Below are 7,511 nucleotides of genomic sequence, written 5' to 3'. Positions count from 1 at the left end.
CCAAATGTTGGAAGACATTTGAAAGGAGAGGGTCTTCTGCCAAAGGCTGTATTGTTTATTGACAATACACTATCACATCCAAGGGAGGAGCACTTTGACAGTGGTGATATCAAAGTGAAGTTCGAACCTCCTAACCTAATGGATCTTCTACACTGTTGTATCACAGTGTACTGGAAAACATCAACATACAGAAGACATCTACTGATTAAATTGAGTGAAGAAGAGTGAGAAATTGATGTGATTTTTGTAATGAAATCAGTAAATATAAAAGATTTGATTTTTATGACTCTATCTTCTTGAGATCAAGTGGTACTGACTATTTATTCTGAAGTTATTCCACTGCTCATTTTCTGAAGTTGACAACAGCTCTCAAATCCTTGAAATGGTAGCAAACATTCTCAGCTGTATGGATGTATAATGTAGGAGACTGATTGCAGAATGTCAATGATGCTCATTACACCATAATGTGCAATGACAAAATTTGTATTGACACAGGTTGTACTACAGAGAACAACAGGGATGGTAGAGTGGACAACGAAAGTAGGGTGTTTCAGTGGAAGAAATAATGACTCATGCTGAGGCAAAAGCACACTTGGAAAAACTAATGATTTACCTAGAACATCAACCACAAACAACTCCAGAGGAATTAATATTAGTGAAATACCCATAGCATTATGCTGCCCTCAAATGTCTTGCAAAACTGAAATAAAAGAATCTTACTATTTCAGTAAATACAGTAGCAAACTTCAGTAGATTACAGTAACTATAGAGTTTGTGTCAAAAAATATTTCTTGTTAGTACCAGAATGTAAGACATGTTCAATATTGTACATATTAGAGATTTTTCATTTGGTAAAATATTTCAGGATTATATGAATTTTCGGTAAACTGGATTACATTTAGTGCTCCTGGTCTGAACAAATAGCTCTTTGTGTACATATCTGGTCTTCAGATACTCACTTCTTATGGTTATCAACTTAGTTGCTAGAAATCTGTGGACAATGTATAAGAGGGCTAAGCATGCTTGCAATAGTGTGCATGACAGTAAATGTAGTGCTTCTATCAAATAAGAGCCATGAGAGCTGTCAAATAAATTATACAAAGTATCCTCAAACAAACTTAGTGGAATGGCTCCTCTTTACCTAATCCAATCACTGCATCAAAACAAAATACCCCAGAAGAAATATGCCACAGACAAAAATTGCAGCAGTAATACAATTACATTGACACAAACTAGTATTATCTCTTTGGGATCATTCTCTCATTGATCTTCATAGTTATTCAGAAAAGCTGACATATTTGCCTCCTTTCAGAAGTCCTTCACTTACACAGGACTGCAGAAGAATGGAGAACTCTTCTGGAGCAACTGCTAAAATCCTTTACTAACCTTGACACAGTAGCAGCATAACTTTGTAAGTCTAAATGCACAGTGAGGTCTTTGTATCTTCCATCATATGATCCATTTGATTGAGCTGCCTTGAAAATGCTCTTTTGTAAATCACCACAACCGTTTCTTCTCTTTGGTGACATTAATGCAAGTAAAGAGCCTAATATAACTCAACAAATAATCTCAAAACATAAACGGAATGAACCAAGCATTTTGTTACACACAAAAATCCCCAGTTACATAATGTAAGCTGCAGTCTGTTTAATTTATAAAATTCTAAAATGTTTGTGACCTTCATGAGATCCTCAGAGAAAATAGAGGGCAGGTTCCCACTTAAATTTGCTGCTGTTCTCTTCTTAGAACATTGTACTGAATATCTATGCCTTAACTTCACAAAATGTTTGTCAGCTCACCAGATCAGACAGCCATGAACTGGAAAATGATATACTATATGGAGACTGGTCATTGCCATTCAGGGAGGACAAACACTTGGCCATATGGTTGGTTTCATTGGCCAAAGTAGTTGTCACTGACATTGTTGAATTATCTAAATGGCAGTGAGGGAAGTGGAGCTGATAAAAAAATTCTACCCTTAATCACCTGTATCTCGCCCAATTTCTTCATGATGACATCATGCAGGTCTGCACCATAAACTGTAAACTTGTCTAGCAGCCAAGATGTGGCCACAGATAATCCTAAGAGATCAACTCACTTAAAGCCATCAGTATAAATGGAGATACAATTGCTTCCCTGTATGACTACTTTGTAATGGCTGACTACAAAAGCCAGCGAAGTTCTTAGTCTAGTTTACGTGCTGTTCAACAACTCAGGGCCTCCATTATTCAATGAATTGTTACCTTTACTCTTTGGATTATTTACATTTCATGATGACCTTCCATTGATGCATTTATTGGTGAGTGTTCCTTCAGTCATTGGCACCATACATAACATGAGAGTATATAGGTTCTAGTTTACTCTCTGAAGGTCATTATAAAAAACAAAAAAAGAGGCAGTTAACACACTCACAGTGGAGTTATGTAACGATATGCTGGTGTTGGCTGTATTCTTAAACACATTTTGTTTCTTTATTTATTCATCTAGGGATCAATTGATAAAACTGTAGGATTTGTCATCATAATGCAAAGAAGAAGATAAGACTTTGATCTGAGGACAGCATATGCTGCTTGTGAGATAGTTGATGTACTGCTAATAGTTTCTATGTTGTACACCAACAGATAGCAAAGTAGTATAGGTACTAGTGTCATCAGTGTCTATTCATTAATACGAAATGCTCACAGCCAGAAAGCTCAGTGTGATACAGATGTGAAAAGCAAGCAAGCAACCATTCCATGGAGTTGCACTCGTACTTCCTACAGCCAACTGAACAAGTTGGAAAGGAGTCAAATTGTGGTCTTCTGAGTGGCAGGATGGTCCTTTCAGAGAATTTCCACACATGGTTGTGTTGTGTCAGTTGTGCAACAATGCTGGTATACACCAACAGACATTAGACATCGATATCCACACAGCACAGATGCCCATCAGGATATTGTAAAGACAACAGTAGCAAATCATACAGCTATGACAGCAGAGATAAAATGGTTTGTCAGCCCATACATCAACACAAACTGTTGTGAAGTGGTTACTAGCGGGACACTCAACTAACCTGTCTTCCAGTCACTCCACAGCACTGACATGCATGGCTCAACTGGTGCCATCAAAGGATCACTTGGAAGATGAAATGGTGCACCATGGCCTTCAGCAATGAAAGCAGATTCTGCCTGCATGTAAGTGATGGTCGTTTGTGCATATAGCTTATACCTGGTGAGTATTGTCTTGTAGGGTGCTTTTGTCCAAGACACACTGGCTCCATCACAGGCCTTATGGTCTGGTGTATCATAAACTACAACCGTCATTCACCTTTAGTGTTTCTGGAAGGGATGCTAACCAGAGCTTGGTATGTGCAGAATGTTGTTAGACCTATTCTTTTGCTGTTCTTCAAATAGGAGGGTGATGTGTTATTCCAACAGGATAGTAGTCATCCATGTACTGCCCATGAAACTCAATGAGCTCTGCAACACATGTAGCAACTTCCCTGACCAGCACTGTCTCCAGATTAGTCTCCAGTCAAGCATTTGGGATATAATGGACGAGAAGTGAGTCATGCGACTCGTCAGCCAACAAACCTTACAGAACTACATGTACCGGTAGAACAGGCATGGAATAACATATTGCAGGACAGTGTTCGCCATCTGTATGACTGACTGCATGCCAGAGTCAGCACATGCATTGCTGCCCATGAAGGCAGAACCATGTACTAATATGGGTGTTCCCACAAGGGTTGATACCTAATACACTTTCAATTGATTAGTTTGCCTTCAGTCACCACTGACAATTTCAGTACACCTTCCTGACATCAACCACAACCACAATGTCAGACTCTGCAATTGTATCTCCCCCTACACCTGTTATGTTGGTAATCTGATTCCTTTGTTCTTTTGTCAAGTATGATGAGTAGACTATCTTTGTTCTTGATGCTCACTCTCTTAAGTGTGCTACATTTAATGTGTTGTTATCAGAATATAAGTATTATGAACAATCTGTTACTTATCTTTTAAATGCCTAACCTTACTCTGCTAACAGGTTATGGGCCCAGAACAGTAAATCTGTGCAGTGAACTATGTTTGTTGTGTGGGTAGGAAGATAAATAACTGAAGAAGCATGTTAGGTTATGTACTCACATTATGTGTGATACTTGTTTTGATTTGTGTTTTGTCAACTTCATCAGCAACTGAACTCTCATTTTTCAGAAGAAATCAGTCACATATTCTAGTGCTTTGAATTCGAGTGTCTGAAAACGGCTTCAAATGTAAGTTTGACGAAAACCACTACTCCAGTGGTAGACAAACTGAGATACAAGGATGATTATAACATATGGAAGTTCGGAATGAGACTCATTCTAATGCACAAGAAATTATTGGGTTATACAATAGGTGCAAGTACTGCTACAAATGCAGAGAAGGATATAGATGCATGGACACATTCTTTTGTATGTGGATAAATCTCTGTATGCACATATGGAAAACACAACAAAAGCAAAGGAAGCTTGGGATACTTTGGAAAACCTGCTTGCTGGTAAAAATAAAAAAATATGGATGAATCTTTGGGATGTTCTGCTGGATTCTACATTATCCAAATGCGAAGTAAATATTCAAAATTATGTTATTCACATTTTGGATGTACCCAACAAACTGCAGAGCGTGGGCAGACCAGTTGATGATGTGCTAATTGCATTGATTACCATACCGGATGGTTACAGAGTCCAGTAAAATGGAGGAAAATTTCACATCAGAAAATATCAAAGCAAAGTTGCTGAATAGTAGTGTGGAAGAATACCTCAGGTTGGACAAAGATGGCAGTGATAGTGCCTTAGTTACAAATAATTATAAGAAATCACAAGAGGGTTTTCAAAAGACAAGCAAGAAAAGAAGAAAGTGAAATGTTTCAGTTGCTGGAAGTATGGTCACTTCAATTCCAAATCTCCTCAGAAGCAAGAATCGTCAAAGAAGGAATCAAAGGGAACAGAAAAGTCATTGTTTTGTGCATTTGGTATGTCAGATTTCAACCAGAATGAGTGGATCATTGATTCCAGAGCATCGTCACACATGACATTAAGAAAGGAATGGCTTAAAGATTATGAAACAGAAAATAGCAATCAAAAATTGTGAAGTGTGCTGATAATGTTGAATTAATGAGTGAGGCGAAAGGTGATGTTATTGTCAATTCACCAGATATATGCTCAATAAAGAATGTTATTCTTGTCCCTGGCTTATGACTAATTTGTTGTCAGTTTCTGCTTTAGTCAAGAAAGGCATAAATGTTATTTTAGGCAAAGATGGGATGCTCAAAAGTGGTGAGATACTTTGTTCTGGATCAGAGTCAAGTGGCATCTATGAACAAAAACAATTTTGAACCTGTGTTGTCAGATGAGCATGCTCTCGCTGTTAATAATTTTAGTAATCTGGAAGACTTATGGCACCCTAGACTTGGTCATGTTAGAGTTGACTCTGGACTTAAGCTATGTTTACAGAGTGGTGGCATAAAGTTGGAGTGTTGTGACTCTGAAACTTTTTACAAGTCCAAATCGTGTGTACTAGGTAAGATGTTGAAATTCCCATGTCCTACGACTGGAGAACAATGTGCATCTGAGTTGCTCGGCCTTGTGCATATGGATTTATGTGGCCCCATGGAGAAAATGTCACATGGTATGGCTAAGTACATGTATGTACTAGTGGATGATTATTCCAGAAGGACATTCTGTAACTTTCTCAAGAGTAAAGGTCAAACATTTGAATTTTTCTGTGAGTTTAAAACTTGGGTGGAAAATAGAATTGGTGCAAAGATAAAATCAATTAGATCTGACAATGGCAGTGAATTTGCAAACTCAAATTTTGATTTATTGCTTAGAGAGAATAGAACAGAGCATCAGATTAGTGTGCCCTATAGCCCAGAACAGAATGGGGTTGTGGAGAGGACCAACAGATCAATTTGTGAGATGGCATGGTGCATGCTATTTGAATCTGGTCTGCTGGTCTGCCTAAGCAGTATTGGGCAGAAGTATGCAATACAGCTGTTTACAGAAAGAACTGTATTCCACACAAAGCACTTAATTGTAAAACTCCATAAGAATTATGGACTGGAAAAGTATTTTGTTTAACAAAGAGATAGAGGGGCTGGCCAGTACTTACCTCAGCTCAGTATAGCCGATAGATACACAAAAAACAGAACCGAAATTTTATTTTACAGCTCCTTAATGGCACGGGATTCAGCTGGGGTGATGTTGGGGGTTGTCGGGATGTTCTTCAAGAAGGACTGGGAGGCAACACTGGATGTGAGGAATTCCTGAAATGTCTGCAAGGGATGGTTTTGGGGGAGGGGAGGAGGATCCCTTTGAGAAGGTGGTCGGAACTGTCCTAGACAAGGTTCAACACTGGGTGTAGTAATTTGGGGCTGTGTTTGGGTAGTGAAGTGATATTTCCAGTTGAGGTTCCGGGTGAATGAGAGGAGATCTTTAACACTCTAAGCGCCAAGCCCGTAAAATTTACGGGCCTGGGATCGCGCGAAAATCACCAAGCCCGTAAAATTTACGGGCCGCTACATTTAATTTCATTCAAAACACTGCAACGTTATTTCTACGGGTTTGGCCAGCGCTATACGTTTTTCAGATGTTTATTAACAAAATGCGTCCATAGATGTCACGGCAGCGCTGTAATTCATGTTAAAACTTATCTTTGCGTTCTCAGTCTGTATATCATTCAGTTGTTTGTCATCATGTTTCGGCGCGGTTTATCAGACGCAGAAATTGCGGATTTGATCAATCATAGCGACACTCTGGATAATGTAGAGAGTGATTCAGACGATTCTGAATGCAATGGTGTGTTTGAAGGTACGTATTTCCGAATTTTCCACGTAATTGTGCAGTACGCACATATCTGTTGAACATGTGTAAACGATGTATGTAGTTACACATAATGTGATATTCTTTTTAGAAGACGAGATTGATGACAGTTTGTCTTCAGATGAAGACGAGAATGATGTTGAAGGTGTTGCTTCAAATCCAGCAGCTGTGCCGTATCCGAAAGACAGTGAGTGGACTGCAGTTGACACCTACCGACCTCTGCCTGTCAACACGACACCCAGGCAGATACTAGTGGATATTGATGAGTCGAGTTCTGTACTGGATTGCAGTAAAGTGTTCCTTACTGACAGTGACGTAAATGAACTCAAGAGACAGACAAATTTGTATGCATCACAGACAATACAGAAGAAAAGAAGAGGAAATAATCTGAAGCCCCATTCAGTTTTGAGTTCGTGGAAGCCAGTGACTATAAGTGAGATGAGGCGTTTCTTGGGTATTATTTTCCACATGTGTGTTTCGAAAAAGCCCAAAATTGCGGACCATTGGAGCACTAATCCTGTTCTTAGTTGTAACTTTTGTCCCCATGTCATGAGCCGTTTGCGTTTCACTCAGATACTGTCATGCTTGCATCTTGTTGACAATTCAAATCAGAAAAAACCAGGCGAAGATGGATTTCATCCACTTTACAAAGTTTTGCCATATTATAATA

Source organism: Schistocerca piceifrons, chromosome 6, assembly GCF_021461385.2.
Source record: "Schistocerca piceifrons isolate TAMUIC-IGC-003096 chromosome 6, iqSchPice1.1, whole genome shotgun sequence".
NCBI classification, from domain to species: domain Eukaryota; kingdom Metazoa; phylum Arthropoda; class Insecta; order Orthoptera; family Acrididae; genus Schistocerca; species Schistocerca piceifrons.
This window is presented reverse-complemented; position numbering follows the sequence as displayed.